The following is an 11,928-nucleotide window of genomic DNA, read 5'->3' on the forward strand; positions in this document are numbered from 1 at the left end:
CCTAGGTTGCTCTCCCCGGCCTGTAACCTTCCTGTCCAAGCTGGGGTGCTTCTCTCAGAGGGCCACCTTCAGCCCGAGGCCTCCCGGGAGCACACCTCATCCCCATCTGCCTGCAGCCGGCCCCGCCCACCCTGAGGGCTGCGTGCCAGTGCCTCTGTGGCCACAAGTGCTCTGGGCTCCCGGTTTCCCGGGACTGGGCCATGAGGGCTTGTGTGGGGGAAGAGATAGTTTCTGGAAATGGGGGGGTGGGGGGTAACCATGTGAGCTCTGGTTTCAGGAAGGGGTCCTCTGCCCCCGACCTTCTCTCTCCACCTACTTGACTCCCCAACCTGCATGACCATTCTCTGGGGACTTCAACTAGCACCTGGGAACTATCAGGAACCTCCCCCACTTCTGTCAGCCAGCCTCAGGAAAGAGCGCCCTCAGGAGTCGCTACACCTCCCCAGGGCCTGAATAGAGGGACTTTGGGGATGTGAACTGAACGACCTTCTGGGGAGAGTCAGCGACCCTTTTACTCAACAGAGCAGGAAGCCAGTCAGCAGGCTATTTGAGTGGAAGGAAATGAAGTGATTTCCATGGCAGCAGAGTCCCCACCGCAGCAATCTTCCTCCCAGAGCTGCTGGCTGACCTTCTGGCCAGGATCCCTCCTACCTCAGCGTGGAAGGCCCGGCCTCGTGGAGAAGTATAGGTTCTGAGGAAAGACCTGGCACCTGGGTTCTGCTGCTACACTTGCCTTATCTCGTGGCCCTTGTGGCTCTAGCTTTCCCAGAAACCTCAAGGGCTTAAGTGCCTGTGCTTACTCAGAGGCTGCACGCCATTCCCCATTGCCAGCCTCAGGCCCTCCCCCTAGCTGCCTCCTCTAGAGACCCCCTCTCCTCAACACACACACACACACACACACACACACACACACACACACACACTCTCTCTCTCTCTCTCTCTCTCTCTCTCTCTCTCTCTCTCTCTCTGGGGATGTGCCTTCTCACAGAAGCTCAACCACAGAGATGCTTTAGGGACTGTGCCCAAACTCCTTCATCCCCAGCCTCTCAAGTTTTTGCTGTGATCCCTGGCACCCCCTGGAGCTGTTCCACCTTTGGAACCTTTCCCAGGTGGCAGGAGTGCCTAGCACAGGGGTAGTGACCTAAGTCTGAGCACTGGCGACCCTAGAAATGTGTTACACACAAACATTTTATTGAGCAGTAAGGGACCCCACTGGGGACAGAAAGGGCTGGCAGTAAAGGAGCATGTGAACCTCGGGGCAGGGTGCATGCTGCTTGACTCTCCATCCTGTTCTTGCTTCAGGGAGCAGGTCCACCATGCTCCAATCGCCGGTTTTTGGGTCTGGAGCAGCCCAGCTCTTCGTCCGAACTTTCTGAAGAGTGCTTTCGTTTGGGCGCACGTCTGGGGACTGGCTTCACTGCTTCCACCTTTGCTGGTGGGGCCAAAGGAACATCCCCGTAGGCCCGGTAGCCACCAACCAGGCAGTATGTCTCCCCATGCCAGCCCAACTGCGTTTCTCCACACCCTCGGTAGAGGACATGGTAGTGCCCGGGTGTGGGAGGACAAACGGGAGCCACTGCTGCTGCAAAGAAAATCAGAACTGATCAGTCACTTGTGCTGTGCACAGTCTCCTGCCACAATTTCCCCCTCTCATGTCTCTCCCAGTTTCTGGCTGAAGACCTTTAATCTACTTGACATCCAAAACACAGCCTTGGCCCATCACCTCTATGAGTCCCTAGAGAAGGGACACTGGCTGCAAAAGCAATCCCTAGCGCCTACGGCTGCAGCAGATGAGGAAGTCTCTTCACCGTTTCCAGGGAAAACAGTAGAACCCGAAAGAAATTGCACTCATGATCCTCTCCATCTCTCCCTTCCACAACAGAGAAAACATTTCTTGCAGTCTGTCACTTCTGAGGCTTTAATGGAAATGTCTTTCAAGTTTTGGAAAGAAATAATCTAATACAAATTTGTTAAGAACCCCTCTCACCTTGGCAACCCCTCTTGGGCCCCAGTTATACCGCCTGTTTCAACCACACTGAACTCTAGCCCTCTGGTACTTTTATCTAGATTAGAACAAGGCTGAATACTGAGGCAGAGTGATCAGGAGACTCAGAACCGGGGTCTGGGTACCAAGTCTAGGCTCACATCAACGCAGCCTCCTGGGACACCATCTCCTCAGCCCTCCCGTCTCATTAGCACTTCATCACCCCCCCCTTCATTCTTCCGGTCTTCCCATCAATATGGCACCACCCTGTCCCCGAGTACTCAGCAACTCAGTATGGGATGTGTCTGAGAGGACCGATAGAGATGTCTGCATGACAGCACAGAGGTGCCTGGGTTTGAAGGTGTGCTTCTAATTGTGGCCCTGTTCCTCAAACTGCTCCATTTACCGTTTGCCAACAAAAATGCACTTGTCTTTTGCTAAGAGGCCGTTCAGGAAAGGGTCTGAATGGAAGCATCCTGTAGCCCAAAGGGGAAGGCTACATTATAAAGCTTAGAACCGTCCTGCACACTTGTCCAGGGATGACCTTTCACTTGTCCTCAGCAGTGAGCCCTGTGGGTCCCTGAAGGTGTCCCAGGTCACTGGTATTACTTACATGTGGGAGTGTGCTCAGTTGTACATAGTTGGCAGGCCCCACAAAAACATGTGCCAGCCAGGTGAGGTGGATTGTATCCCATACCTCCTGTGGAGGTGGCCGGTCTGGGTGTACCTGCTGCACTGCCCAGCCAGGGAACAGAGCACAGGGTTGAGTATATATAGCCTATGAAGTCAGACATTGTCTCTGATAGTCAGAGAAACTTCCCTACCAGTCCTCCACCAGATACGAATCTGTTTGGTTGTCAGTTACCATGGAATCTGTTACCGTGGAATCTGTGAGAAGGCCTGTGAGGGCATCACTACCCAGTGAGGTCATATATGGAACCTGTGACTTGAGGGGCAGGCTTCAGGAGGAGGGGCAGTTTTTTGGAGGAGAACAGGGTAGAGGCAGAGGTACTCTGCCTGGCCCCTCACAGCTGGGCCTCCCCACCAATGCCGTAGTCTAGTAGACACCCCAGGTGGGGCGTGCTGGTGGTCTGGCACAGCCCCAGGGGCCACAGGAGGGCAAGAGAGACCCACATTCTGTGATTGGCTTGAGAGGCAAGATTAAGGTAAGAGACAGCTAGGTTGTATGGCACTTAGCCTAAGAGGCAGAGATTTGTGTGGACAGGGGAATCAGGGAAGGCTCCTTTGCAGTGGGCCTGAAGGACAAGTGAGATTTGGACCCATGGGGAAGAGAGGGAAGACATTCCAGTTTGGAAGAATAAAAGCAAAGACACACTCTTCTCGACCTTGTCCTGCCCCCAATATAAATTCATCGCACCCTGAAATTTTTACAACTGAGGACTTAAAGAAACCAAGAGGTTAAGGGGCCTTCGCAGTGGTACACAGGTAGTGGAGAGGTGTTCTGCTCAATGGTTAGGTTCATGTCGGGGCTCCGGGTTTACAGCTGATAGGAATATGAGGACAAGCTCCTGCCATTTCAAACATTTCCAAGTGATACTGAGAGAGATGTTAAAGGTGCAAAATGCGGGTGCTGAATGACCTCACAAAGTGGGAATGGTGGGCCCATTTGAACATGAAATTGAAAACAAATTCATGACAAAAGGACATAATACAAAATGACAACATAATCACTCCAGGCCCCTCTCCCCTAGAAGTAAAAGTCATTAGAATCCTCTGTCTCTCCACCATGAAAGGATGAGATAAAGACTCAGCAGCAGCCCCCGTGAGAAACATGGTCAACAGTGTGAAGAGGTGTTACTCAGACGATTTGGTCCGCCTCAGAGAAGGAAAGAGACAACTCTGCCCTTAGCCTGATCAGGCCCACAGGAAGCAAGCACATTTGGGGCAGCCTCTGATAGTGTGGCAATGAGAGAGAACCTTCTTTAGGAGGGGGACTCCCTGTTGCCCGACCCCCACCCTGAAAAAGCAAAGATGGGACATTCGTTTAATGGGGCTGTTGCAGAGGCGTTGTTCCCAGGAGGTAGAGACTGCTTCGACTACCATTTTAGAGGTTGGGCCACCGTGGTTGAGAAGCACAGCACCTTCTCTTCCTAAACTGCTTGAATCAGCGGGTACACGTTAGGACAGACGAAGTCAGGCCTCATTGGAGCGGACTGCCTTTGGGAGTGGTAGAATGTAAACTGTGAAAGGGAATGCTCTGGAGGAGGTTTGTCATGGCAGGTGGGCCAGCATGAGACCATTCAGATTCTCCACGGCTCCAGAGATTACTTGACTGGGAGCATCCCTGTGATGTGGCGGGGGGACTCCTACCTTAACAGGACCTGGCTGGGCATCTGGGGAAGGCGGAATAAACGGTTTATTAACTTACGAGAGCGAGAGACTCACAAAAGCACCGAGAAAGACTTGTACCTGGATTCTTGAGCCAACCCTAAGAAAACTTATCTAGATCTGGAGTAGGGCTCGGGAGGCTGCACTTTTAAGCTTCCTGGGCAGTCCCACCACAGTGGTCCATGGATAGAGTGACCAAATTATTGTGAGTTCTTGGTTGCTTTGGGGAGTCAAAGTGGGCAATATTAAAAACTGCAGCAGGCATACGTATAAACAGGGAATATTCAAGGCAAACAGAGGTGTATAGTTATTCTGTGCATGAATCAGGTTTGGGAAAAGCTAGCCTGGTGGTTAAAGAACACAACCCTTATGACAGACAGACCAGATTCTGTCCTACTTACTTGTGTGATTTTTGACCAAGTTCTTTTATCCTTCTGACTGTTTCTTCATATGGAAAAGAGCGATGGCTGTACATTTAGCACAATATTCTCTTTTGGCAAAAGTTGCTCTGGGTCCATTTGTGTTCTCCGCAACTGAATCCTTTCCAGTGTGCAAGCATTTTTAAGTTGTTTGGTGAAGTATTACATGGGACTTTCAACTGTTCATTACTTTGGGCAAAGCTTATGTAGTGCTGCAGAGACTAGAACCCATGCAGAGGTAGTGAGAGGATGTTATAAGCTTATTCTGCCGGTTGATACAAAAGTTTAACCTTTTCTCCTCTTCCTCCACCTGCCGCCAAGACATGAGAAAGAAGGCAGAGCCTGGAAATGCACACCAGGCAATACTTCTGTGTCAGTTTGCCTTTTATTCCTCTGCCAGTACTTCCCAGAGAGATTTCACCAAAAGTGCCTAAGCTTGCCATGGCCATTGTTGTGAAGGAAGTTTCTCTCTATTGCTAGTCACATCCCCTTTTCCTTCTCCTGGGGACTTAATGGATGTTTGGGGGCAGGAACTAAAATTTAAACTAAAAGGTAAAAAACAAAAAAACAAAAAACAAAACAAAAGAAAAAACAAGTGTTCTTTTTGTAACATCTTTATTGGAGTATAATGGCTTTACAATGGTGTGTTAGTTTCTGCTTTATACCAAAGTGAATCAGTTATACATAAGTTCCTATATCTTTCCCTCTTGCATCTCCCTCACTCCCACCCTCCCTATCCCACCCCTCTAGGTGGTCACAAAGCACCGAGCTGATCTCTCTGTGCTATGCGGCTGCTTCCCACTAGCTATCCATTTTACGTTTGGTAGTGTACATATGTCCATGCCACTCTCTCACTTTGTCATGGCTTACCCTTCGCCCTCCCCATATCCCCAAGTCCATTCTCTAGTAGGTCTGTGTCTTTATTCCTGTCTTACCCCTAGGTTCTTCATGACATTTTTTTTCTTAAATTCCATATATATATATGTGTTAGCATACGGTATTTGTCTTTGTCTTTCTGACTTCCTTCACTCTGTATGACAGACTCTAGGTCCATCCGCCTCATTACAAATAGCTCAATTTCGTTTCTTTTTATGGCTGAGTAATATTCCACTGAATATGTGTGTCACATCTTCTTTATCCATTCATCTGACGATGGACACTGAGGTTGTTTCCATCTCCTGGCTATTGTAAATAGAGCTGCAATGAACATTTTGGTACATGACTCCTTTTGAATTCTGGTTTTCTCAGGGTATAGGCCCAGTAGTGGGATTGCTGGGTCATATGGTAGTTCTATTTGTAGTTTTTTTAAGGAACCTCCATACTGCTCTCCCTAGTGGCTGTACCAATTTCCACTCCCACCAACAGTGTAGGAGCGTTCCGTTTTCTCCACATCCTCTCCAGCATTTATTGTTTGTAGATTTTTTGATGATGGCCATTCTGACCGGTGTGAGGTGATACCTCCTTGTAGTGTTGATTTGCATTTCTCTCATAATTCGTGATGTTGAGCATCTTTTCACGTGTTTGTTGGCCATCTTTGGAGAAATGTCTGTTTAGGTCTTCCGTCCATTGTTTCATTGGGTTGTTTTTTTTGATATTGATCTGCATGAGTTGCTTATATAGTTTACAAATTTATTTATGTTTATATTTTTTGGAGATGAATCCCTTGTCAGTTGCTTCGTTTGCAACTATTTTCTCCCATTCTGAGGGTTGTCAGAGTCCAGAGTCTTGAGTGTTCCCCCAGTATCCAACTTGGACAAGTGTACAAATAGTGGTGGTCTAAATGATGTAGAGAGATGAATAGTGGAAGTTAAGTATTGAAGGTAAAATTAATCGTTCAGTAACATCACATAATTAATTTTAAGTGTCCATGTTATACTTGGGCAGAGTTGTTCAGTTGGCAATTAGTTAAGTTTGTAAGAGACTCAGGAGAGAGAGATGTAAGTTTTAGGTCAAGATCTGTGATATATATGGTGGCTGGAATCACAAGAGTAGATGAGACCATCTATCAAGGGCAGAAGAGAGCTTCTGAGAAATACACATCTCTTGGCAGAGGGCAGAGTGAGAGTGCCCAGTGAAAGAGATAAGGATGTCCAGAGGCAGGAGGAAGAAGTAGCAGGTTAAGATGCTACTGTTGTGAAGGTGAAAGATTTTTCTGAGATGCCAAGTTTGATCAACAAAATCAACTATTGCTGAAAGGTGACAGAATGACCAAACAATATTCACTCAGTTTAATCACAAACTAAATGTTGGTGAATGCAATTCCAGTGCAGATAAGTAAGAAGAAAAGAGCAAAATTGTGTGAGTCACGAGGTACATAAAGATAAGAAAATACAGACAATGAGAATAAATACAAGTTTTGATAAACTGCACTGTGAAATTAGGAAGAGAGAAAAGGTAACTAGAGAATTACTTGGCATCAAGCAAGAGTAATTTTTAATGGGAGGGAGGCAGCTTTTTAATGGGAGGGGGCCAAAATACAATCGCTAAAGAGGAAAACCTTAACAATACCAATGAGGTGGGAAAATGAATGGAAGATACTGAGGAAGTGAGACTAGGTATTTATACACTATGTCGAAAAGCTCTTCTTGGACGTAAAGAGAAGAAGGTAGTTTGGGGTGTTTTTGCTTTATAGTCTGTGTTTTCTCTGTGAAATAAAAGTTTGATGGGAGGTGATGTCACCTCGAGATAGCACTCATCAAATATCCTATGTGCTTATCTACATTTTTCATCCTCCTTTGTAGTTCAACTGTTTTCCTTTGATTCGTTGTGGCCAGTGGCAAAGAAGCAGAATCAAGTGTATCACTTCTGGGCTGAGGTCATTAGGAGCCAGTGTCCCTCTTGTCTGGTCCTCTGCTATTGTGACATGGGAGGTCAAATAGTCCAGATGAGGTGGCTGCAAGATGGATCAGGACCATGTGATCTGTAAGGGCTTTACTCAGTAGAGAAATAACGTACTCGTATTTTCCACTGAGATTCCTGTGTTCAATAGATCTGCCTGTGAGAGCTCAGAGAGCATAGCGAAGGCTGAAATGACAAAGAGGGAGAGATGTTGGTAACAGATGGAAGGCGCCTGGCAGATAATATATTAAATGGTAAACAAAGCTGCTGGAGTAAGAGAGAGAGTATATAAGAGATGAGAAGAAGGCCAACTGTATGTAGTATCTGACGCTAAGGAGTGAGGAGAGAAACAACTGAAAACTAAAAATAAAAAGAATGATCAGAAAGAAGCTAGGTGGTAGGCCAACAGAAATCATAAGATTGCTATAAAACATAAAGGAAGGTAGTTTTAAAAGAAGCACCATCTAATGGAGTCAGTTGTTTCCCAAAGGCAAAATGCTATGGGAACTGAAAATAAAGCATCTGATTGGATGGCTAAACTTTTATGAACAAAAGTGGAACCACTTCAGGAAAGTCATGGGAGAAGACGCTGTGTTACAGTGGGGAGAGTAATCAATATATTGTGAGGAAAGGTGCCTTCATTTGCAAGAAATGCCAATTAAGAAGTGAAGACAGCATTTAAAGGGAAGGGATAATGTAAGAAAATTAAAAAAAAAATTTAAGGAAACTTGAATAACTCGTAGACAAAGAGGGAGGTATTAGTGAAAGACTGAAAATCAGAGAAAGCTATCTTAAGTTGTTGTTATGGACTGAATTGTGTCCCCCGAAAAATTATATGTTGAAGCCCCTCCTAAGTTGACTGTAGAAGATAGGAGATAGGTCCTTTAGGGAGGTAACTGAAGTTAACTGAAGTCATAAGGGTGAGGTAATAATCTGACAGGGACTGATGGTGTCCTTATAAGAAGGGGAATAGATTCCAGAGATCTCTCTCCCTCTGCTCGTAGAGGAAAGGCCGTGTGAGGACACTGCAAGAAGACAGCCGTCAGCAAGCCAGGAAGATTGTTCTCACCAGAAACCAATTCTTATGGTATTCAGTACCTTAATCTTGGACTTCCACCCTCCAGAACTGTGAGAAAATAAATTTCTGCTGTGGAAGTCGTTCAGTCTATAGTATTTCACTATAACAGCCCAACCAGACTAATACAGACCTTTATGTACACTGCAATATACAGAAGCTAAACAGTGATTGTGAGCCTGAGATTACATCTTGAACAGAAGTGTAATGACGCTTGTGGTACTCACAACTTCACGAATTTTGTCAGAAAGATGTGAAAAAAAGTCAGTCAACCAACGGTTCTGATAGTGGATATTTTCTTTATGTGTTTGACATAAAGCAGTGTCTGACAGCCTCCCTGATACCCATCCGTATCGCAGTTTTGATTCTGTGGCTCCAGTTCCACATGGCACCAAGGTGCTGTGTACTGTCCATTCTTGGGTTTTTGGGTGCTGTACCTATTGCCAATAGGTGGGTCAAACCACTGGGGCTCTTCTGAAGTCCTCCCTAAATTTGGACCCAGCTTCAGCTCCAAATCCGAGTTTTCAGAGAGCCCAGGGTGAGGCTCGCCTGCCACAGTAGACACGTTGGCTAACGGGTTGCACTGCAGCACCCACTCGGACAAGGGCACCATCACGATGCCACCGTTCTTCTTCTGTAGGGGCGGACCCGTGGCCAGTCAGCTTGGCCCCCAGCACAGCCAGCTGCCTGTTCACTCTCTCGGCCCCTGTGAGGAAGGTGTTCAGCCCTGGCTGTGAGGTCAGAGTCATCTCCTCTCTGGGTTTGTGTGAATGGAGGAGCCGCAGCCCTGGTCTGGGTGGTGTGTTGGCCCTGGGTTTCCGGGTTTGGAGGAGTATCTTACCACCTAGACCCCCACCTAGGGCTGAAGAGTTCAGGGGCTGTGGACCGTGGGTTTTGGGGGCAGAAGATATTTAACCTGGCGTTTGAGGAAATGGAGGGAGAAGAGGCTCAGGTTCAAGGGCTCCTGGTTTGAATCTCTTGCTTTAGGTTTGAGGGCCAGGGCAGTCTCTCACCAGAAGCTGCAGGATATCATCAGGAACATTGCGAGTGTTCTTGCACATACCCCGGGCAGCTGAGTGGGAGAAGATGACAGGTGCCTGTGACACTTGTAGGGCTCGCCGTGCCGCAGCATCCGAGACATGGGCCAAGTCCACCATCATGCCCAGGCGGTTCATTTCTGCCACCACCTTCTGCAGGGACAGGATGGGGAGAGGGCATGAGGGCTGCATTTATCTTGTGTGTATTTATCTGTAGGGAACAGGCAGGGCTGTACATTCATGTGGGGCAGGGTATGGAAGCCGGGTCCTTACCTCGCCAAAGCTGGTGAGCCGACTGACATTGCTGTAGAAGGGGTGGATACCCTTTGCTGAGCTCTGTGCTCTGCAGGATGGCCAGGAGGCAGTCTGACTGGTGGCCATGACTTGGCTACAAGAGCGTAGAAAGAGGTTGTGTCGAACCATCTACACCTGCAACTCCCTGATGCAAGAGGAGGGACCCAAACTGGGCTGTGCCTGGCAGTAGGAGGGCCCTTCTGGGGATTCAGTCTTGTTCTGCAAACCTCCATTCCCCTCCCAACCCCAGGTTCAGGGCTGGATCCCAGGGATAAACTTGCTTTGGACCCCAGCGTGATCTTGGGCAGATCCCTGCCTCACTGGGCCCTTACCATCTGCACTGTGCTCACCAGGGCGTGTTGCAGGTGTGGGTGAGTGTCACGTAGCGCACACCCAGCGCATAGAAGGTACGCAAGATGGAGAGGCTCCTGTCCAGTGAGTGGCCGCCCTCCACACCAATGAGGCTAGCCAACTTCCGGGTATTGTTGAGAGCTGGGGGCAGGTAGGTCAGATGATCATTTTCAGAGGCAGGGGTAGCTAACTGAAGTCCCTAACACCTACCACGACCAGTCTCTTTACCATTTTGTTTTGTTTTTTTGGCCGTGCCACGCAGCATGAGGGCTCTTAGTTCCCCCACCGGGGATCCAACCCGAGGCCCCTGCAGTGGAAGCGTGGAGTCTTCACCTCTGGACTACCAGGGAAGTCCCCCGGCTACCTTTAACTGAGGTCACAAGCTCCAGCTCAGAATAGGAGGCACACATGGGGCAGATGAGGTGAACTTGCTCCAGGGTGAGGCGCACAGCATCGCGTTCGTGGGTCCGGCATGGGACGTAGGCTCACCAGAACTGAGGGAAGGCAAGGGCTTAGTTTGGGCTTTGGAGCTCCTTGGGCTTCTCATAGCCTCCTCAGCTGGCACAACACTCAGTGTGCCCAGAAGTCCCATGTAATGCGTTGCTTTTTCTGTGGTACTTGGATGCCCGTCAGGTTGGCTCACTGTGACCCCTGTTCCCCCAGCATCCATGGCATGGCACTTTCTAGGTCACTATGGTAACTTAGTTCCAATGTGACTAACCTGTGGTCTCTGAGGCCCCCAAACTGCCCCACATTCCCCAGCAGCCATGGTGGCACCTTGTGTGTCCCTGGGCACCCACGAGATCATTTTTCAGCCTGTCCACGCTGGTCTGGCCATGGCTGAAATTGCGCAGATTAACATCCTGTAGCCCGTGGTGGTAAAACTGCCTCAGGACCAGGGGCATGTCGTTGTGGCTGGAGGGAGGTCAAGGCAAATAGGTGGGCTCCTTAGGTCTTGGGATGAGGCAGGACACATTGCCTGGCCTGGGCCAGCCTGTGGGTCCCCCACCTCCCACTGTCACACAGACTATACTAGGAGCAGCTGAGGCCTGGGCTGAGGGGTTCCCACCAGGGAGGGGATGACAGAGAAGGGGAAGGGCATCCATAGATGATGGAGAGGACATCCAGGGGTGGTGGGAGGGAGCCTCCCCACTAGCTCTGCATGCTCCGGACCTCCTGCCCTGCCCGGGGCCAGGCTAGGCCCCCAGCGGCCCCCAGCAGCCGGCACACACTGCAGCCACCCGTCCACAAGCGGGAAGTCCCGCATCAGGGCCCGCGTGCGCTCCCGCGGACTTGGGGTTCTGGAGGTGCCCGGCGTGGTCTTCACGGGTAACCGGCCGCAGCAGCAGACCCAGCAGGAGCAGCAGACACAGCAGAGGCCGCTGGCTGAGTGCGCGGGGACCATCGAGGCGGGCAGAGGCGGGTCTGAGAGGGGCGGGCAGTGGGGTTCTGCCTGTCGACACAGGGCACCCAGCGTCGCGGCCTCGCGAGGGGGGCGGTTTGAGGGAGGGGATACAGAGTCTCAGGACCCTCGCAGAGAGCCGCGATCCGGCAAGCCCAGAAGCCACAGGGCAGCAGTGC

At 49.6% G+C, this 11,928-nt stretch overlaps 2 pseudogenes across 2 annotated transcripts in view; one reads left to right on the top strand and one right to left on the bottom strand.

The window, feature by feature from the left end:
* Positions 1-11,928, top strand: part of LOC309799286 (centrosomal protein of 78 kDa-like) — a 659,089-nt pseudogene that overhangs the window by 188,774 nt on the left and 458,387 nt on the right. The window lies entirely within an intron of this gene.
* LOC309800887 (dipeptidase 2-like) lies at positions 69-11,629 on the bottom strand (annotated as a pseudogene). Its single transcript has 9 exons — positions 11,589-11,629; positions 11,093-11,262; positions 10,712-10,831; positions 10,347-10,488; positions 9,976-10,045; positions 9,679-9,855; positions 9,219-9,299; positions 4,316-4,338; positions 69-231 (listed from the first exon to the last, which is right to left on the bottom strand). The product of its transcript is annotated as a dipeptidase 2-like (transcript).

Source organism: Mesoplodon mirus (assembly GCF_964341445.2).
Source record: "Mesoplodon mirus genome assembly, chromosome: 3".
In the NCBI taxonomy this organism is placed as follows: domain Eukaryota; kingdom Metazoa; phylum Chordata; class Mammalia; order Artiodactyla; family Ziphiidae; genus Mesoplodon; species Mesoplodon mirus.